Source organism: Hemicordylus capensis, chromosome 1, assembly GCF_027244095.1.
Source record: "Hemicordylus capensis ecotype Gifberg chromosome 1, rHemCap1.1.pri, whole genome shotgun sequence".
Classification (NCBI taxonomy): domain Eukaryota; kingdom Metazoa; phylum Chordata; class Lepidosauria; order Squamata; family Cordylidae; genus Hemicordylus; species Hemicordylus capensis.
This window is the reverse complement of record NC_069657.1, coordinates 261,316,866-261,339,604: the sequence shown is the minus strand read 5'-3', so window position 1 is coordinate 261,339,604 and position 22,739 is coordinate 261,316,866. Positions and strand designations below refer to the sequence as shown.

General features: G+C 43.5%; 1 protein-coding gene across 18 annotated transcripts in view; it reads left to right on the top strand.

Annotated features, from left to right (window-relative positions):
* Positions 1–22,739, top strand: part of PLCB4 (phospholipase C beta 4) — a 280,151-nt gene that overhangs the window by 141,621 nt on the left and 115,791 nt on the right. Inside the window, exon 1 of one of the 18 annotated variants that reach the window (XM_053284734.1) lies at positions 13,295–13,313. The exons of 14 other annotated variants lie outside the window; for them this stretch is intronic. The gene's annotated coding sequence lies outside the window, so the exon portion shown is untranslated. Of the gene's footprint in view, positions 1–13,294; positions 13,314–17,060; positions 17,088–17,184; positions 17,216–22,141; positions 22,253–22,739 lie in introns of those variants that run through there. 3 more of the 18 variants (XM_053284730.1, XM_053284729.1, XM_053284732.1) reach the window with 3 other exon arrangements.

Sequence of the window (22,739 nt, the reverse complement as noted above, 5' to 3'; positions counted from 1 at the left end):
TTACTTGTTAGCCATGCTGGCATCCTCCCGGACTTGGTGATACCTTTCCTCCTTTTTGGTATACATTCTAACTGGGTTTCTATTATTGTGGTTTTAAATAAACTTTGCACATTCTGGAGTGAAGTGACTCTTGATTTTCCCTTCCAGTTTTATTTTCATGGAACTCCTTATTGTAGAGAAGTTTCCTCTTCTGAAGTTCAAATTGTCTGTATTAGATTTTCTGGGCAATTCTCTCCTCGCATGTATGCTGAACTTGATCACACTATGTGATCACTGATGAGGGGCCAGTATGTCACTGTTCCCTAAAGGTTCCATGACACTGACAAGGTCTCTGCACCACTCAGGATTAGGGATGTGCACAGAACCAGTTCCCACGTTTCGGTTCAAATTCGAACAGGACTCTTAAGTGGGGCTGCCGGGTTGAGTACATAGTCTATCAAACTGACCGCTGATCCAGTTCAAATTTGAACCGGGGTCGAACTGGTTCTGCCATAGGGAAGAATGGAAATCGAACTGGCCCATTATTTCTCCTGGATAGCACCTAGGGATACCAAAACAGTTTGGGTGGTAGAGCATGATGGGTGCTACCTACCACAAACAATTGGGTGATTTTTTAAAAAATGAATGTTTGAATTTTTTCTGGGTCAGTACCTCAACCCTAAGTTGACCTCCCCAGCAGTGGGAGGTTGGCCTTGAGGAAGACCAGCTGCTCAACCAAGCCAACATCCAGGTGCTAGCGGTGGGGTGTCACCACATCCCTGGCCATGGAGAACACCATCTTGCTCTGGACACTGTTTGGTGGGCAGGTGAGGATCCGTCCAGCAACCGTTGCCAAGTCCAGCCAGACTAGGTTATGTGTTGTCCCAAACTGGACCAGATCCATTTTGTGGTCCACCACCAGTTCCTGCAGGTACTCTACTCAGGTACTCTACACTCAGTGGCGCCTCCCCACCTAACCTCTTGAACCAGGAGGGTACTCCACCTGAGCCGCTTGCCAGGAATGATGGCATTTTCCTTTCATAGCTGGGTCATACATGTTATCCCACACTGCCTTGATACTGCTGCCCAGAAGAAAACTCATTCCACACTCAGATGAAAAAAATTAGAGAGAACACTGCTACCAACCTGGATCCCTTTCCCCAAACTAGGCCTTATTTAAAATAAAGTAATGGGCTCACTCACAAAAGTAGTCTTCTCCTTTTGACGTCTTTGGCCAGTTAATCCACAGGGATCCAGCAGCAGGAACGGCCTAACAACCTATCTAGACACCACATGATGTCCAGAACCTTTGCACTAGACATGCAAATCACTGTGTGGCAGAGTTGGTAGAAATCAATGATTTAAAAATATATATTTTAAAATTAGATTTTTTTTATTTAAATCATTTTAAAAAATTAAATAGATTTGATTTAAATCTCTCTCTCTCTCTCTCTCTCTCTCTCTCTCTCTCTCTCTCTCTCTCTCTCTCACACACACACACACACACACACACACACACACTTACTTACTTCACTAAGAACCTAGGTCAAAGATATTATTCTGTATTTTAATAATGAATTCTAATTATATTCTATGAACATGTTAACAGCAGTATATGGGGAAGAGAGATAACAGACCTGATCAATCTTATTCTGCAAGTGGTGTACATGCAGCACACACACAGAGTCAAGCCCTTATTCCCCCGCACTCCCAGTGCAAAGACAAAGAAGGTCAATGAATGAATAGAGGATTGCGGGAATGGAGTAGATCTGAGCAAGGAGAAGGAGTATGAATATAAATGCACAAGATGGGGAAGAGAGAGGAATAGAAAGTGCACAGAACACATTCATGCAGTTCTGAGGAAACCTTTTCCGAGTCTATCCTCCATTGTTGTAGGAAAACACCTATCATGGCAACAGGCTGTAAGAGAGACTCCATTTGGGAATATTTTAATGGTCCCTGTACCTGTGGGTAAGAAAGGCATGCTTGTGAGATGCAAACAGTGCAGCAAGGAAATGCAAGTCCTGGTTGCCTGAATGAAACAGCATTATGAGAAGTGTGTGCCTGCCTTCAAAAAATGAAAATGAAACCAACATCTGTCTCCTTTCCCGAAACCTCCATTCTCCGTGATAGCAGAGCAGCCATCAACCCAGGAGTTGGATGCCTCTATCACATTCTTGAAGGTCTCGTCCATGTATCTCTCTGACTCTCTAATATCGGCCACTTTGGCTGAGAGGCACAAACTTGTTCCCTGAGAGCCAGGAGCTACATGCACTGAGCACACTCCCATGACTTTTGCCCACACAGTGGCAGATAATTGAGAACACTCTACACTGAGGGGGAGAACTGAGAAGCTGGCTGATTTAGCCAGAGGGAAATGCGCCTGAAAGAATGAGTCAACAGATTTTGGATTGCATTAATTAGCAGTTTGTGTCTCTGCAAGTGAATGCATTTGTCTTCAGTAAGAACACTTCTGTACGCCTTCCCACCTGCTGGTGTCCTCTCATCTTCCTTGGAGTTTACAAGATAATAGCCAGATAATTTAGTGGCTCTTTTCAGGCAGCATGATCCAAGAAATAGAAGAGTGAACCTGTCACAGTGGTTGATGTGGCATCCATTGCTGTACATGCTTTATCTAATTGCCTGGCTGGTGAGCAACAACAAGAAGAGAAGGTGTGCTGCTCCCAATATTGCGTTAGATGGCAAGATAGGAACCCAGTGTATCGCTTTACCAGGCTGTCTGGAATATCTTGGAAACCTAATTTGAGCTAAATCTTTTTGGACTAAAGTGGAAATTTAATTTTTAAATTGCTCCTCAATGATTTCACCCTAGGCCTCAAACTTAATGCTCTGAAGCAGGAAGTCTCAGGACTGGCAAGTGATATCACCTGGGATATGTGGTAACTGTATACTTCCTTGGCAGCAAGGTAACCAGTGTGATCATTCTAGTTAGGAGGATGTCTGAACAGTTCTCTATATTCCTGTTATGAAAAGTAGTTGGCTTGCTGGGAGACGTGGTGGCTCATTAGAATCCCGAAGAGCCTTCGGTCACGTTACCACCAGCCTTTTACAGATTATGCCCCGAAGAAGAGTGTGAGCCTACCAGAAAAAGAAAACTCATTGGTAAGTGTTCCTAGTCTTTTGTTCTTTAGGCACTTAAAATGATGGGAGTTCTTTTGAATGCTTTTGGCCGTGCAAATACAATAATTTGCATACTTTGATGAAGTTTGCTCAGATGTTGAGTATTGAAACACAATTATTTGATTTCTTTACTGTATTCTCACGGCATTCTTGCCTTGGAAATCTGTGGCGCTACAGTTTCCCCTTGATGATTGTTCATTGGAAAGGTTCCAAAAGGAGTTTAGCTGAATCAAGTGAAAATCTGTCTAGCTTAAAGTAGCATTGGTAATCCTATGTTTTGCTTTCACTTAACATTGTTTAATTTTGCTGTCCCCTTAATCTAGGCTCCTTCCCAGTGGCAAGGAAATTAGTTTCCCTACTCAACATGTTGATTGCTATCAAAGTGGGCTACAGAGCCCAATGTAGTCTGATAATGTGTTTCTCTTTGATTATAGCTGAACTGATAACATTGTTCATTGGAAATCACCAGAAGGTCGAGCCCAGTCCACTGTCCTAAGGCAGGATCCTCATTGAGTTGTCAGTCTCCTGGAACCTGTATTAAAAATCCATTTATAATAACCATTCTGGCAGTGGACGAGCGGCAAACTATGTTTTTTAATGGAACTGGTGGTCACCTCTCAGAGCTGAAACACCTGTGATGGCATTTGGCAGCTGTGGGTAATGCAGTTCCCCGTTGTCCTGTCACATATAATGCACTAACTACACAAGTTGGTCTGTTTACATGTAGAATTAATATGCCAGTATTTGGTGATCCTGGATGGGTGTGCAGCTTTACATGCAAATAGGCTGACTTGTGCAGTAAGTGTGGAGGGTTTGGGTGGAATATTTAAATGGGCCAGTGCTATACCCATCACACTTGTTTTGGCCTTCAGTTCTCCCCCAGGGATAGAGAGATCGCGAAGGACATGAAAGGAGGGTGGTGGTGGTTAAAACTTTAGGAGAGAAGGCTGCTGATGGGCCCTAGAGAAAATAGCCAACACCAGTGCTTCGGGTTCCTTGCCCTGAGAACAAACTCATTCCCTCAGAGGCCCTGGGAAGACTATAATCCTGGAACTTTGGGTCAGATCCTGAGACATGGCAGTCTTCTCCTTCTCAGAGCATCAGCCCCATGCCCTGCCCTTAGGAATATAGGAAGCTACCTTATACCAAGTCAGCCATTGGTCTATCGAGCTCAGTATTGTTTACACAGATTGGCAGCGGCTTCCCCAGTGTTACAGGCAGGAGTCTCTCTCAGTCCTATCTTGGGGATGCCAGGGAGGGAATTTGGAACTTTCTGCATGCAGGCGCTCTTCACAGAGTGGCCCCATCCACTAAGGGGGATATTTTACAGTGCAAGAAACATGTAGTCTCCCATTCAAATGCAAACCAGGGCACACCCTGCTTAGCAAAGGAAAGAACATGCTTGCCTAATTTATTGTGGCTCTGGATGATGGGAGTTGTAGTTCAGTAATACCTGGAGAGTCAAAGTTGGCTACCCCTGGTCTAGACCATAGAATGCTATAAAGAAAGGAGGAGTGAAAGGAGGAGTAAAGAAGGGAGGAGTGAAATCTAATCTAAGGTTTTCTGATACAGTATCCCCTGTGAATAGTTTTACTGCTTTCTAGTCCTTGTGACCTGGTTAATCCTATACACCATCTTTTGTAGAGGACCTGTTCCAACTGTTATGCTCGGTTAAATAGGATCATGATGTACTTTCATTTATACTGACATTTCTCTAACCTAGTTAATGTTTATGGGATAAAGGGATGACTGTGCTATCAAACACAGCAAACTTTGTGCTAATGTTCCAGTTACTATAAAGTTATTGCATGATTTTTATTTTTAATTTTTTTGCGGGGGGAAACCACCTTTTTGTACTTATTGCATTATCTTCACATAGATAGTCCACACTTCTTAGTAAAGTTTGACTGTCTGGACTTTATTCTGTAGTGACAATAGAAGATACCGTGTCAAATGAATACAATTTGGTATGTTGTCATCTCTGGGAATGGGAATATTAAAAGAACACCCTCTAGTGTTCTTTTAATATAATTCAAGAATCAAAATTTGATTGCTCTTTTTGCCCCAGCTTTATTTTCCATGTCTGAAGCATGTTTAAAAATGTATCTTAAAGTAAAATGGGTCATTGAGATGCACCTGTTTTTCACACAGTCGTTTTCCTGGGGGAAATCATTTTCCTTTTTTGACCCTAGTTCAAAAGGTATGATATGTGCTATAAAAGCTGTGCTCTGTTGGAAGCTTTACATTTCCGTGAACTTAGATATATAAATTAGAATGGGAAGGTCTCTCTGAGTGGACCTGCAAGGTTGTTGCTCTTGCCATTTGGAATCATTGGACGCCAAAGCAAGCAATAGTGATGATGGCAGTTCACTTTCAGGCTTATTAAAGCTGTTCAAAAGGAAGTTGTTCTGGATAGAAATCAGATTATCTGCACTGATCCAAAGATATAGGTGGAACCTTTTTGGCCAGTATATTGTGAGAGGGAAGATGGGTTTATTTTAAGTAAATGTGAATGGTGCAGCTGATTTAACTGGTTACAGTCATCCCTCATCAACTGTGGTTTTCTCATTCGTGGATTTGAGTAAACACAATTGGGAAAATGAGACCTCCCCTGCCAACTGTGACTCGAGTATTCGCAGTGTGTGTGTATTTTTTTTAATTTGGCCAGTTTTTTTGCGGGTTTGCAGGGGTCATTTCCAGGGTCAGGGGGTCATTTCCAGGGATTAGGGAGAGCAATTTTGGGGGTGTTTGGGGATCAGTTTTTTACTTTCTTCTAGTTCAGAACAGAAGGCAAGATGTGCAAAACATTTCATTACAATTGGGTGAGCTGAGCCAGTTGCTCTGATGTAATAACCTCGTTCCGACGACTGTTCTAACCACAATTTTGGATTTTAAAAAGGTAGACTTTCTGGCCTCTGCGCATGCGTTGCAGGCATTTGTGTGGACAGCAGCACCATGCAAATAGCCGCGGTACACACGCAGGGGCCAGAAAGACCACAGTTTTGAAATCCAAAATGGCAGTCAGAACGTTCCAGCTGAAACAGGGTCATTCCATTATGAGCTTGTAACAGGACCCCTTATTCAAGGACATTCTCTTCTAAGCTCGGAACACTTGGAATGCTGAATTTTGAGGCAGAATGTCCTGCTAGAGGGATGCTTTGCACACCTCTAATATATATGATCCCCTCTGAGTTAAATTATGGCCACTTAAGCCCAACTGAATTAGTACTACAAGATCAGCCAGCAGCGTTTCCCTAGTGTTTCCACTAAGTTGAGATACATTGCCACCTTTTGTGGAATTATGTTGGTGTGTGTTTGTTTATTTATCATATTGTATACCACCTGATATGTTCATTTCTAGGTGGTGTACAAAATTTAAAATATTTAAAAATCAACACAGATTAAAACACACGAGACACAATAAAAACAATAGTATAAAACAAAACAAATTATTCAAATTCTTATTAAAAGCTTGCAAGAACAGGAGAGTCTTGAGGGTCTTCCTGAAAACAAACAGAGACTGAGATGCTCTTATTGCAGGCAGCCACTGAGAAAGCTCGATCCTGGGTCGCCACCAAACGAGCTGGTGGCAACTGTAACCGGACCTCTCCAGAATATTGTAACAGGTGGGAGGGTTCATGACAAAGGAGGCACTCTCTTAAATAGCCTGCACCCAAGCCATTAAGGGCTTTATAGGCAATAACCAGCACTTTGTATTTCACCTGGAAACATAGCAGCAGCCAGTGAAGTTCTTTCAAAATGGAGTTATATGGCCCCTTTGTGTTGTCCAATCTGGCTGCCGCATTATGTACCAATTGTAGTTCTGGACTATGTACAAAGCCAGCCGCACGTAGAGTGCATTGCAGTAAAGTCTGGAGGTTACCAGCACATGTACCACTGTTTTAAGGCCATTTACCTCTAGAAATGGACGTAGCTGATGCATCTGTCAAAGCTGATAAGAAGCGCTCCTGGCCACCAACTCAACTTGAGAAACTAGGGAGAGCTTTGGGTCCAGGAGCACTCCCAAGCTACATACCTGATCTTTCAGGGGGAGTGTAACCCTATCCAGAACAGGCAGATATAAACTATCTCTCGGGTCCCAACCTCCCACAGTCAGTACCTCTGTCTTATTTGGATTCAACTCCAGTTTGTTATCCCTCATCCAGCCCATTACTGCCTGCAGGCAGGCATTTAGGGAAGACGTGCCATTTCCTGAAGAGGTTGACATGGAGAATCAGGTCTGGGTGTCCTCAGCATATTGATAACACCCTGCACCAAACTTCCTGATGATCTTTCTCAGTGGTTTCATGTAGATCAGAGGTTCTCAACCTTGGGTCCCCAGATATTGTTGGACTTCAACTCCCATAATCCCCAACCAAAGGCCACTGGGGCTGGGGATTATGGGAGTTGAAGTCCAACAACATCTGGGGACCCAAGGTTGAGAATCCCTGATGTAGATGTTAAAGAGCATTTTATGGAGCATTGTGGAACTCTGTACTTTAGCTCTGTCTTTGCAGAGCTGCAGTCTCCAATCAACACCATCTGGAATCTACCAGAGAGGTAGGAATAGAACCATTGTAAAATAGTGCGACCCAATCCCACCTCCCTTAGGCAATCCAGAAGGAAACCATGGTTGATGGTATCAAAGGCCACTAAGCGATTAAAAAGGATCAGCAGAGTAATACTCCCTCTGTCGATAGACAATTGGAGATCATCCATCAGGCTCACCAAGGGAGTCTTAACCCCATAAACCACTTGAAAGCCAGTTTGAAATGGGTCTAGTTAAGCTGTATCATCCAAAACAGTCTGCAGCTGAGAGGTCACCACTTGCTCAATCACCTTGCCCAAACATGGAAGATTGGAAACAAGTCCGTAATTAGCTAACTCTGAGGGATCCAATGCAGGTTCCTTCCAGAGTGGTTCCTTCCAGGGTCTCCTTAAGACAAGGAGACATCCTGCCCTCCCATCTTTACCAGGCCTTCTCTGATAATATGATTACCAGATGTAATAAGCCAAGTTGGGCAAGGGTCAAGAGAACAGGTTGTAGGACGTACTAGGGATGTGCACGAATCGGTTCGGAGGCCATGTTGGAGGCCTCCGAACCGGTTCGGAACCGGACCGGTCCGGCGGTCTGGCACTGAGGGGGGGTCTACCTTTAAGGGCGGGGGGGTAGTACTTACCCCTCCCGCCGCTCTCCCCCCTCCGGCGCTGCAGTTAGGACCGAAGTTTTGGGGGCGGCAGTGTTTCCTCCCTGCCGCCCCTGCCCCCGTCGTTGCCAGGAAGTTGCAGGAATACAAGCACGCATGTGCCCATCGCTGCGCGCGCACGGCAGCAACAGGCGTGCGCGCGCTGTGATGGGCGCATGCGTGCTTGTATTCCTACAACTTCCTGGCAACGACGGGGGCAGGGGCGGCAGGGAGGAACGCTGCCACCCCCAAAACTTCGGTCCTAACTGCAGCGCCGGAGGGGGAAGAGCGGCGGGAGGGGTAAGTACTACCCCCCCGCCCTTAAAGGTAGACCCCCCCCTCAGTGCCGAACCGCGCTGCGTGGTTCTGTGCACACCACTAGGACGTACTGTCAGCATCCTCAGGAGTCACAAACAGAAATTGATTCAATATAATCCTATAAGGTGGGGTTACCGGACACCTCCACAATAGACTCTGCAGAAACTGTGGAATCCAGTTTGCCCAAATTCAAGATAATTTATCAGCAAAAAAGCAATTGAGGATGTCACAGCGAATGACTGATGGTTCTAAGGTCAAATTCAAGGGGGAGAGGGCACTTACCAGCCCTCTCACAATCCTAGACAACTCCACTGGACATGAATTTGTGGAAGCAATGTGGGCAGAAAAGAACTGCCTTTTTGCCACCCACATTTCCAGAGCATAGATCTTCAAATGTGCTTTTGTTGTGATCTGTCGGATCGACAGAAGTGGGTTGAGAATTAGTTTGTGAATCACACAGGCCAATCCTTGCTTTTATAGTTGGTCTTCAGATGAATACATATGTAATGGAGAGGCACTGGTTCATTGTTTAATTTTGTTTGCTTGGCAAAGCTTTGCCTGCCTTGCTGCTTCTCTTGCTACATAAAATTAACGTCCATGTATCACAAACAATTGAAGCAGAGTCAGTTGTATCATTACTGCTTGTCATCTTCTGTTTATGTACATTACGTTCTTTAATAATAGTAGGTTCTTTTTCTTCTGTAGCCTACCATTGTTACTACACCTCTGTAAATAGTTTTATATTTCTGCCATGAAACAATGATGCTGACAACCATGCAATTAGTGTGCATGCATAAAATCTGTGATTACCAAGAGTGGGCAAATCTAACACTCGGTTTATTTGTGTTGTGGGAACAACCATCCCTCAGCCTATCATCATCAAATGGATGCACAGCAGGAACACACACAACTCAAATAATTGAAATTTGATGCTCTGTAGAGGAGAAAGGCAAAATATGTGTAGAAGCACATATAGTGTAGCAACTCCTCGTGATTTAAAGTGACTTTGAGTGGTTTTGGGGTGTTCAAAAGTACCTTTGAGTGATTTTGGGAGGTTCAAAATTTTTCAGAGGTTCAATTAGCTTGCTCCTCTTGCTTACTCTTGGTGATTTTAAGGGCTTCTGGGTGATTTTTGGCAATTCTTTTGGTTTTTTTTTCTTTGATTTTTTGGTCTTTTCATGGCCACAGTTCCCCTAACCCCGTTTCCCATTGATTTCAATTGCTCACCAACCGTGAATTTGCCAATGGCAAGGTTTTGCCATAACTGAACCCTCACAGTTGGTGAGGGATGGCTGTGTATGATTGAGAGTATTAGGAAGACAGATGTAGGCTGTTTAAAGAACAAATGCCTTAACTTACTGTAAAAGAGCAACATTTCCCCCTTCATCCCTAACTAAACCTATAATCCAAGCAGAATCACAGGAGTTGGGTAGTGTAACATTAACAGAATATTGCTCCAGCAGCTTCCTAAATATTGCTTCCCAGGCAAAGGGAATTGGCTCCACCCCTTTCCCAGAGAGAACTCTGCCTTTAAGGGACTTGCTTGATTTCTAAGGTGCTGTTTCCAGCAAGCTGGTGTGTGTGTCTGTGTGTTGTTTGGTCCTCAGGGGATTCTTCAGAATCAGGAGGACAAAAGCAAGGTTGTGTCCTCAGATTGTGCTGGCTCAGGTTCCTCTTTTTCTCCTGGTGTGAGGGTCCCAATAGTACAGGATCATCTGTGGGTTTGGTCTTAGGTTCCTCCCATCCTGTTCACTGTTGGTGGCAATATGGGATTGCTTACCTGCTTAGTATTTGTTTTGGAAATGACTCTTTAAAAAAAAAACTTTTACAAAGCATATATTCCTTTTCAAACTTTCCACCTATGTATCTTATGTTTATTTATTTATTTATTTATTTATTTATTTATTTGATTTTTTATACTGCCCTTCCAAAATGACTCAGGGCAGTTTACAATTAAAACAAACAATTAAAACAGTAAAGAGCTAAAACAAAAATTAAAAAACAATATAACAACAATTAACAATTTAAAAACATTTTAAAACAACAATTAAACAGTCGCAGTAATTAAAAATTAAAAAAACCTGAAACCGGGTTACAATATTAAAACTGATTTAAAAACCCTGGAAAGCCAGGTCAAACATACATTTTAAGGGCTCTCCTGAAGGCTAATAGAGAATTTAAATTACAGATTTCTGCAGGGAGCGCATTCCACAGCCCCGGAGCAGCTATAGATAAGGCCCGCCTCTGAGTCACCACCAGACGAGCTGATGGTAACTGGAGACAAACTTCGAATATGATAGAATCATATGGTATATGATAGAATCACCATCTGGTTAATGATGAAACTTTATCTTCAGGTCTCTGCAGGTCACTTCTGTTTTATTTGTATCAAATTTTTAATTCTCCTAGCATGTTCTCCACTTTATTTATGCAACTGTGAGATTTACCAACTTTGTAGGGGGTAAAAAGAAAGGTTTGGGAGCTTGTTGGGATTCTACCAAGCAGGGGCATAGCCACCATTGTGCGAACGGGTTCAAATAAGCCCCACTGTAGCTTACCTTACATGCTTTGCTGGAGAGTAGAACCCATCTGCTGAACCCAGTGGGGTTTCTTTCCGAGTAAACATGTCTAGGATTGCGCTGCAACTACAAGCCTGCTGCCTATTTATTTGGGAGTCAGTAAACCCTCTGGGACTTACATGTGTTTTTGGCAAACATACATTTTTCTCCCAGGTGAAGTTTTGGGCTGTTTTGTGGTGGGAACGTGCTCCCTCTTTCTTGCTTCCTCCCCTTCCTCCAGTTCCGCAACTGACTTGTGAACACGTGCTTTCACGGTTCCTTTTAAACTCTGGGTAGCAGGCACCCGAAATTTTTTGCTCTCCAGCAAACGGGGCCAGGACATGTCCTTGGACACATTGCTGCCTGTACTCAGCAGACCACAATAATTTGTGAGGTTTACAATTAAGCCTATAAATCTGCCGCATTGATTTCTTCAGTCCTTCTTTTATCTATCTTGGGTGTGCCTCATAGCAAGTGAATGCATTTGTTTGGGTCCTCGGTAGCCCGGGCAGGAGGGGGGGAGTTCGCTCTGGGATCCTCTGGAACCCGAGCCACACCCCCTTGTGTGTGACGTCACACGCACGGGCATATGTGGAAGGGGCCGCCAAGCGGTGCTCGACCCTGGCCGCCGTTCGGCTGGCTCCGCGGCTGCTACCAAGTACCAACAGACAAATGCCTGAGCAAAGAAGAGGAACCTCATGTTTCTGATCTAATCAGCCTTCAAAGAATATGGAGATTACTAAACCTCTCTATCAAAGTTTCACATCCTAGCACTAGCCAGATGTTCAGCATGTATGTAGCTAAATTTTTGATGGTGTGCCCTTACAGGAAGATGCATGAGATCATGCATCAAGCTGAATTTTGAGTGACAAATGAACTTAGTGGGGCCAACTATTTTTAGTTCAGAATGAGCTCTTTTCCCCCATCTAAGGCTATCAGAATTATAATTACATTTGAGCTTCTCCTTAACCAAAATAAGCAGCTGCTGGAGAATAAAAATTCTTCTTAAGGCAGCTGGGGATTACAATACATTGAATGCACTGATCCATGTTTGATTAAGATGTGCTTACCTTCCCACAGAGATCCTGCTCTGTGCCTGTGCCTTTTGCCTGTTATGGCAATATCCTGTTCTTTCATGCCTTAGATTTCATTCTTTGTGTGTTTATGAGCGTGTGCTAACTTTCATGCTTGAATAAGAGTTCTTGCTTTTCCATTCTCCTTACAACATTCACATTTATTCATCTCTTTTCCCCCCTTTTCCCTTTTCCCAAGCCTCGACTGGGAAGAATAGGTTTTTGGTTGTGCAGCAACCAAGTACTGCACAGTGTACAATTTGTATTCTTCACACTTCACTTCAGGCTGCTTTGGGATCCCAACACATTTGTAAAGATGTCAGGAGTGTATTTTCAGTGTGTAAAATGTGTGACTTCGAGTAGGGTTATTTTGTTGCTGTCATTTGAGGGGAAAGGAGAGAGGAAGGAGAATGGTAGCCAAAAGGCAAAAACACTTTCTAACAAACAAGATGTGGACTTTCTGACAAACCATTTTAGGTATGATTATTGTACTGGACAGTTCAAGGGATATGTGTGTGTCTGTGTGTGTGTGTGTGTGTGTGTGTGTGTGAACATACTCATCTTGAAGGCAAATCTAAGCCAAACTGATTTTGCTTGAGAAATTTCTCTTGATATGGTTGCATGTTTCCTCAGAGAAGTAGAAGCACAACTCCTATATTCATAAAGGCAAACCTCCTATATTATTCCAAACTGTAGAGGCATATAAATGAAATATTTAGAGTGCAAAATCTGTGTTTTCCCAGCATTTTGCATGAACAGAAGCCAGTAAGAGTCTAGTCTCCTGCTCATGGGTGATTCTTTGTGGCCTCTGTGTAATCCACCGTGTAGGAGATGCATACTGAATTATCTAGAGCAGGGCTGCACAGCTTTGCCCCTCTAGCTGTTTTTAGACGATAACTCCCACAACCCCCTGCCACATTGTCTGGGATTATGGGAGCTGTAGTTCAATATCTGCTGGAGGGCGGAAGTTGTTCAGCCCTGGTCTAGAGCTTTGAGTTGTATAATGGGGAAAGCTCCTGCCCCTCCCCTCTTCTAGAAACTATGGCCTTCTTTACAAGGTATGAGGGACAGAACAGGTGCTTTCCTGCTTGGTTTTCTTCAGACCGCCATAGGGAGTCTTGTGAGTTTTGGCCTCAGTGAATAAGTTCTTTGCTTTTGTTGTTACTCGCTAGGGGTCCCCCCCCCCATTTTTAAGAGCAAGAGCTAAGTCCCTATTTTTTCTTCTCTTTCTGAAAAAGTTCTCTCCTGGTTCCTTGCAGTGAGCAGTTTTCACTAGCTGCCTCTGCTGTCATGGTAAGAAGGTGCAGTGACTATCAAGAACGTGGCATGAACAACATGATGGCGACGTTCCATGCAGGAATGGCTTCAAGATGTTACAGGCTAGGCAGCAGTGGGGAGATGGCCAGTTAGGGATGTGTCCTAATTTTCGGAATGCTTGGGAACTAAACTTAATGGGATCCATTTGGTTGTTACTAATTATTCCAAAATAAATGTTTTGGGGATTTTTCATGGCAGTGACCTTTTTAAAAAACAAACAAACAAATACCCGCTCTACCCTGAGACAAAGCTATATCATGGGGTAGAATGGGTAGTTCTGGTGGTGTCTGATGGGAGGCAACTACTGATCCCACCCACACATACAGTAACCGAACATATAGTTAAAGACTTAATAAACAAGCCCTTAAAAGGAATGGGGTTGTGAAAATGAATTGAGACTCTAGGGAATGTGCCCACATGGGACCAAAATAAACTGCAGTGGAGGCTTGAAAATGAATAGAGTTCCCCAAACAAAGAAAAATGTTTCTTTGCACATCTCTAGTGGTCATTTTCTAAAAAAGCATCCTCATAGAAAATGTGATCAGCACTCTGGTAGTAAGGGGTAGGGAGTCCTAGAAAAGGGTTTAAGTGAGGTGGTGAAAATATATTTCCTCCCTTTCCATATTCTGAAGTGTCACTCACCTTGTGAAAATGTGCTTGGTAAACTGAAGAATTGTTGCTTTAAGGATACAGGACAAATAAAGTAGAGGGATATTTTCCTTGCTACATAAACCTCAGTGGCAGATTATAACTGAGAAATCTATCAAGGTTGGATTGGCTGCAGACCTCTCACTTGTCTTTTGTGACCTCGCACATCTGTGGCGGAACTGGCTTACTTAGGAAACAGAGGTTATTTTTCCTGCTTTGCCTCTGAAAGCTTTACTTTTACAAGCAGATAAAATAGTCTTTCTGTTTTAAAGGTAATATATTGGAGGAGAGTCAAATATGCTATGCCATGTCCAGAGGAAAATTCTCCAGGGTCATTGGTTGTGCAAAATGCTCAGGGTTTGTTGGTTTGTCCATAGACCCCCAAGGCAGTTTGCAACACTGATTTTTAAAAAATATATATTTACAATAGAACAATAATAAAACAAGAGGTTCTTCCTCTTTCTCTCCCTCCCCCCACAGTCCACCCCCACCAAAAGCAGTTGGTGTTTTAGTGTGAGAAAGGAGGGGCTTGTTTCAGCATAGTTTAAAGGACAGCAGCAGGTTGAAGTGGCAATGGTGACATTTTTGCCTAGCTGCCACTGCCGTCTTATCCTTCCCCATAGTGTCTTTCCAGAACCTGCTTGTTGCACTCCCTCCCACTCTGCCCCAGGCATCCAGTGCACAGATCCACCTTCCCACTGGGCTTTTGTAAGAAGTGATGGCAGGAGCCAGATACTACTGATGCCTTGTCCAGTGTCAGTACAGTTATACCCTGGGTAAACGATGGGTAAAGGTAAAGTAAAGTGTGCCGTCGAGTTGGTGTCAGCACCTGGCGACCACAAAGCCCTGTGGTTGAATGCAGGAGGGGTTTACCATTGCCTCCTCCTGCACAGTATGAGATTATGCCTTTCAGCATATTGACTTCATTTTTGTGGATAACTGAAAATACTGTCCAGTATGAATGATTGAAGTGGCATAAGGCTGAATAAATGTTGTTTCTGCTATGTTCTGTCCATTGCATAGCCTTTACCACCAATTTTGTTGAATGTTTGTAGTTGGTTATCCTTAATATAGGGATTTCAAGGAGTATGACTTGGAGGACATATGGGCAAATGAGAGTGCCTTATACTGATCGCTGGTTCAGCTAGCCCCCCAACTGGTTCAGCTCGCCCCCCGACTACTCAGACTAGCAGCAGCTGTCCAAAGCCTAAGGCAATGGTCTTCCTCAGCGGTGCTACCCAAAAATCATTTAGGTGTCAGGGATTGAATCTAGGATCTTGGGTTAACTATGTGCTCTGTTGCTGAGGTATGGCCTCTCCCTGAATGAAAAATGATAAAATATAAAGGCTGTAATGTCTTGTGGTGTAGTGGTCAGAGTGCTGGACTAGGAACGTGGAGACTCAAGTTCAAATCCCTATTCAGCCATGATACTTGCTGGGTGACTCTGGGCCAGTCACTTCTCTCTCAGCCTAACCTACTTCACAGGGTTGTTGTGAGGAGAAATTTAAGTATGTAGTACACCGCTCTGGGCTCCTTGGAGGAAGAGTAGGATATAAAAAATGATTAAAACAACCCACCCACTCCACCAAAAATACAAAATATTAGATTCTGGATTTTCAGTTATGATTCTTGAATTAACCCTTCTGCAAAAGATTCACCAGTACCTCTGTATCTTTGTATTTGTAAGCAGTCCAGTTGTCATGAGAATAACCAATAGGAGCAAAGAAAGTACTAGTTTGTTACTTTTTGTTGTTGTTTTTTAACCCAAACCTCTGCATTGCTAAAACAAGCTTATATTAAGTCATATCCAACTTTATTAAAGTTTGCCTTCATCTTAATATTTCATCATACCAGGGATCACTACCAGTACACATTTAAACATTATTGAAGAAATATGATCCTGAGCTTTAAAAAATTTAATAACCAAAGATCTAGGTCTAGATAATGCCTCAGGCATAGACAAGATTATCCCTAAGGAATTTTGAGGATATAGTTGGGGAAGAGAAAGGCTAGGGAAGAGTTATTTATCTCTCATTTAACTGTTCATGTATCTTTTCAAAACTAATTACTTGACATTAAATCTTAAAAAGAAAGTGCATACAGATGTCAATAATTATTATTTTTGCCTTTCTTTAAAAGTCTAAAATATTTTTCACTAGTAGACAAAGTCATTCATTTGTATGGGCTCCTTGTCTCCAAGGAACATAAAACTCCTTTGCTAACTTCTAATCTAAATCATAATTTTGTGAAGGTCATGAGTTTGTTTAAACTGATGTGCTGTGTACAAAATTAATTCCCAGTGAAAAGCTTTCACTACCTTCAGTTAATATGCTTGACTCAATTCTTCTCCAACCCTTCTCTTTAAGCCAGAAGAGGGTGTGTTTAAATTCTGTGGAAACGGACTTGGATTGGATCCTGACTTTTGGCAGAGCACAGTTTATAGCACGTACTTGAGGGGAAATGTGTGGGAACTCAAGACCATCAAGCCTAAGGGGTAACCTCTTTAGTAGAAGCCAAACCAGTACAGATTGGGACGTGAGACAAGCTTATAATAAACAATCAGTCAAATTTATTGAGAGAGTGTAAACACACATATTAATTAAGGGAATTAACTCTAAATAACTTACGAAGGGAATTAGCAATCAGATCTGTGTACTTCAAAGCAGTGCAATGAAATACATTAGAACCATAGAGTTCAGGGGAAGGGAACTCCTAGATTAGTTAGTGAAGCAATAAGTGCTAGCACTAACTGAAATGGCGAGGAGCCATAGAGACTACAGAGAGAGGAAATTCCTAGAGCAGGCCATTCTAGAGGATGGGGGAAGCTAAAAGAGAGAGGGAGAGGCAGCTGAGACAGAATGACAGAGGTAGCGCAAATCTCGGGTAATTTTTTTTTTTAGGCAGGAGAGAGTCGGCGAACAGGGGGACCCTCTAGGATGTGAAACAGCTTGGGTTTTGCTGGAACAGGTTTACTTATTCTTCAGCAACAGAAAAGGTATTAAGAAGAAAAGGGAGGGAGAAGGTGTGAAGGAAGACAAACTAGGACAGGTTCTGTTTAGAATGAAGGACTGCTGGAGACAGGGAGGAAGTTGTTTGTTTAACGGTATTTCCAGGGACACAGAGGAGCCCTTCTCATGATCAGTGAGAACGGCTCCGGGGTGTTCTGCGGAGAGAGCGGATTACACTCACACTCCCTGCAGCTGTTCCGGATGGCCTGCCCAGACGAGCATTGGCTCCTACCAATAGCTCCAGGGGTCGGGGTGCAGGGAAGCGCTGCTGTGCGTTGCCCCACCCCTGGAGCTCCAGTAATGCAGTGTGAGTGTGTGGTGCATTATTGGGACCCGCCCCCCGCCCAAGTCTTGCAGCAATGGCTGACACATGATTGCCAAAACGAGGTTAGGAGAGCGCTCAGCCTCCTAAACCCATTTTGAGGGGTGGTTTCACAAGCAGGTTTGCCACCATGTTGCCACTGGGATTGGGCCTGCAGCTTGCAGAACTGGGCTGGGCTTCCTTAGCCTGGTTTTGCACATATGTGTGAATAGGCTCAGAGAGTAGGAGATGAGGGAAGGGGAACTCATCAGACTCCGAGTTTCCTAGTGGCACCGTGCAGGTGGATAGCTATACATTAATGAGGATCCTTTGCTCTACTCAGGATAGATCCTGGCCAGAGAATCTGTGCAGATTTATGCTAGTCCTTACAGTTATAGCCTCATGTAAATCTTCTTACTGGCTAGGAAGTAGTGGAGCTTTGTTTTGACTAAAAAGGGTCCTCAGACTCCCACCTTGATTAGTTTGGATTAGTTGATTGCTTAGGTTAGCAGATGAGAGGTTTTGTGGAAGAGAGGCAAGGAAGGGTTCTTCCTGCAGGTCAGCTAGCAGGGCTTTGACTGAGCCGGAGCAACAAGTCTGGGTCTGCAGTTTCGGCTCTTAGAAAGTTGTGGGAGGGAGAGGGGAGACAGTAAACAGACAGACAAGGTAGTTCAGCGGCTTAAAGGAGAGGCTAAGGGGAGTTATACCTGTCCTTCCTGTGCAATGTTCCTGGGTTTGAAGTAAAATGGACAGAGATCAAAGTAGCAAGTGGAACTCTGGGAGATGACTCTGAGGTTCATGGAGAATAGCTGGTTTCAGAGCATAGAATGGGTTCCCTGAAACCTGAGCAACAAAGAGAGCAAGTTCATATGTGTTCTATCTGGGCTGGTGCATGTGTGGAACTAAATCAAAATGCTGGTTCAAGGGAACTGTTCATTATACATGGGCTTGATTGGATTTCACAAAGGACTCCCTATGGATTCCTTTATTTTGCAAAGATGAATCCTTTCATGGGAGTGGACATGTAGGCGGAAAGAAAAATACAAAGGTTTTTCCTCTCCTGGCCTGCTATGCTAATAGGATTAATCTTTTTGCCAGGGAAGGTACTTGGTTTTGGAACTTTGGCTATTGGTTAGGCGTAGGTGGCTGTTGATTTCCTGGGGAAACAGGTCCATTAGTTAGGATTCAACCCATTGTCTTCTCTAACCAGATACAAGACATTTCTCCAGTGCTCCTCTTGCTGACACTGTTTGCTGATCGGCTGAAATGGAAGCTGTTGTAAAATTCTGAGACTATTTTTAGTTCATTCAAATAAAAACTTGGTTGTACATTTCTCATCAAGATGTCAAAGTATCACTGATTTTTTTAAATTGCATTAATATTCTAAATGGTGAGATCATAAGTTCAGTAAATTATGTATGGTGCCTCTTGTATTCTTCTGGCATCCATATAGTATTTTCTGGCTTCTAGCCATTTGCTTCCACCCCCCTTTTAGAAGGAACTGGAATAAATATTACTGAATACTATTTTGAGTCTTTTCATTTGTGTTAGCTTTTATTTATAAACATTGGTGCAAGTGGAAGCATTTTGTGCTGGAGAGAATGCTGCGTATTAATGCCATTATAACTCTCTAACTGCATCACTTACACTGAACATTAATAAAATATATCTTGATGAATTTTAAGCATTTCTCGCTGGATACAGTATTTCTCTCTTATCCAGTATTTCTCACTGGATACTAAGAACAATGCATGTATGAGATGCCTTTAAAAAAACCAAAACTCTTCTCCAGTGCAAAAATGGTAACTTTCCAGATTTCTCTAGGAATTTCACTTTTAAAAGTGGAATATAAAGGAAACATTGAACAGAAATACAAACATGTTTAAGTTGTAGATTATAGCTTCAGCATTTATTGATGAACATACAGAACTGCCTTATACCTAGTCAAACCACTGATTTATCAAACCACTAATCTGTCTAGCTCAGTATTGTACATTCTGACTAATAGCCGTTCTCCAAGTTTCTCGGCTCTGCATTAGAAGGAAAGAATTTTTTCCATGGGGATTAAACCTGTGACCTTATACTTGCAAATGTTTTGTTCTACCATGGTGCTGTGGCTTCCCATTTCTGCCTCAGCCATGTTGTGCTTAAATATTGTGTGATCTGCAGCATGATACAAAACATGTAGCCCTAGGGTTTCTGCCACCCTAGGCAAAGTATGACTTTGGCAATCCCCATCCCCCACCAAGAAGTGTGGAGCCATGAATGTACCCAGTGATCAGGAGTGGTGCATGCACACAGGGTGAGCTCCTTGTTTTCTGCAACTCTCAATCTCTGAGCTGCACCCTCAGTGCCAAGATGTTTGTGCAAGGCTCTGCAGAGTACATAGCTCACTTGCACCTGAGTGCCAGAGGGGAGGGAGTGGCCAGCTGGTGGGTGGACAGACAACATAGCTTCCACTGCTGCCTTTGCTGGACCACATGCTCAACTTGGCCCAGCCTGGGTGCCTCCAGCAGCTGTCACCTCCATCTCCTCCCTGGTCTATTCTGCTGCCACTTCTGTTGCTGCCTTGTCAGTGAAGAGGCCTGGTGGAGGTATCAGCTGGGGTGTCACGTATTCTTTGTTTGTTCATAAGTCTGAATTCTTTGCACAGTGTTTGTTCAATTGTCTACTGTAAGAAATTTGTATTACCTTATTGAAACATTCACAATCCTCTACTGGGGCTTGGCCATTATCCTCAGCAGAAAAGCACTGAACTAATAGCTAGGACTTCCAGAACTATTTGTCTTGTTGACCCACAGAAAAAGTCTAGATATAATATAAGATAATATAGAGGCTACTTTATTATGCTTACCACCGGTCGAGATAAATACAATCATTTCATCTAGCTGGGTGACCAGGCCTTGGAGAGTAAGTGTGGTGCTTCCTCTGCAGAACTGGCAACATCTCACAATCTTGCTCAAGTATTCTTATACCCATTTCTCAAAACAAAACCCTTAGAACATGTTATCCTTGACCTTTTCTTGTTTATCAGAATATTGGTTAGCTAGAACCCTTATTCCTTGACCTGTCATATCACCTGATGCGTGTACATCAATTGTGGGTTTTCATTTTCTGTACCTGAGCAGAGAACATCCTTTGATGTAGATGAATATTACTTTTGTCATGTGCTCTATGCTTCCTTGACACACCTGGTTTGATACTATTGATGGAACAACCAAAAGTTACGAGTTGATCTACAATTTACGAACTTAGATTCCAAAGGCAAACAGCCTCTCTCCCAGGTAGATGAGGAACTGACTGGGCCATCTCTGGAGCAGGAGGGATCCATCACTAAAAGCACTGTTACTTTTGTTACTCCAAGTGGGTGGCACCCAGGATGGCACCCAATGGCAGCTTTGGCAGTGGGGCCAAAGGAGGTGGCAGTGAGGGCTCCATTCACCTCCCCGCCAGCCTCCCAAATGACTGGGCGGCTGTGCTGCAGCCTTTGTGCACCTCAGTGTAGGGGCCCAAAACAGGCTGCAGCACGGCCACCCAATCATTTGGGAGGCTGGAGGGGAGGTGAAAGGAGCCCTTGCTGCCGCCTCGTTCTGCACCGCCACCAAAGCCTCTGCAGGGCACCATCTCAGGCACCACCCACTTGGAGTAACAAAAGTAACAGTGCTTTTGGTGAAGGATCCCTACTGCTCCAGGGATGGCTCAGTCAGTTCCCCATCAACCAGGGAGAGAGGCTGTTTGCCTTTGAAATCTCTTATCTCTTGCCCATTTTGCTGCTCTTGAGCAGACAGTGATGTTCCTGTTTGGAAGTGGAGTAGCTCCAAGGCATGAAGCTGCCTTCTACTGAATCAGATCATTGGTCTGTCTCCGTCTAGCTCTGTACGATTTGCTGAATGTGGCAACAGCTCCCCAGGGTCTCGAGCAGAGGTCTTTCCCAGTCCCAAGACCCTTTTCACCCGGAGAGTGAACCTCAGATCTTCTCCTTGCAAAGTCTGCGCTAAGCTACAGGCAGTGCGCCATCCTGGCTGATGCTTGGGAGGCTGGTGGGGAGGTGAAAGGAGCACCCGCCGCTGCAGCCGCGGCTTGGTTTAAAGGTATTTTTAAAAGAATACTAGCCTCCCCCCCCCCATGCATTTAACCCTTTTTCTGTAAGGGAATCCTTGCCGGATTCTCTTTTACAAGTATCCCCATCGAGCCGGCTCGTGAGGCGGGGTGTGTGTGTGTGGCTTGACTCACCTCTCGGACCGGCTCCACCCAGTCCGGTTCAAGGGTGAGCCTTCAATCCCAGTGGGCTTGAGTGCAAGCCTGCTCGATTTCAAGCCGATTTGTGCATCCCTACTAACATCTCTCCTATGCATGCTATTATTACTGATCTATTAATACTAATAATATGCTTGACTTATAGTAAATATTTCCCCTATTAATAGATTGTACACTGTGTATATAGTCTGAATCTTTTATATGGTACATTTTCCTCATTATATCTCATTACAGTATATTTACCTATATATACTCTGTCAGTATCTAATAGTAGATAGTACTCATCATATTTGTATGCACATCAATCTGAGTACTACCCCTTTTTGTTTTCCATTGTCAGTGAAGAGCCCTGGCGGGGGCATCCACTGGGGTGTCAGCATGGCAGAGTCCCTTAAAATCTGGCGCCCTAGGTGACCCCCTAGGTGGCCTATATGAATGGGCTGGCCCTGAACATGTTTGTTCAGAGGTAAGTCTGATGAACTGATTGCAGTGAACCAGATTTCAGGATTTTCAGGATTGTATCATTAGTCTAATTTCTGCTTTTCACTTGGTAAAGATTATCAAAACACTTCCCTCCATTTTTAGAATTTTGCTAAACAGAAGTAATATTATTGTACACCATATGTACCTAGTAGACTTATTAACTGGCAGATTACAATGCCTAAACCTTGCTGTTTATTGCTCTGAGAGAATGGTGGTAGAGCTCCGTAACAGAGTGTATGCCTTACATGCAGATGGTCCAAAGTGCAGTCCATTTAAAGCATCTCGGTGCGTAGGGTATTGGGACATGCTACCAGTCAAAGTAGACATGACCGGGCAAATTAGATTTATTGTCTTACTTAGCACACACCAACTACACATGTACCACATAGACTGGATGAGCAAGCCTTGTGCTTTCACCCTCAACACATAAATTGCCAGCTTGTGAAAATGAATGCCATAACCATTGCTTA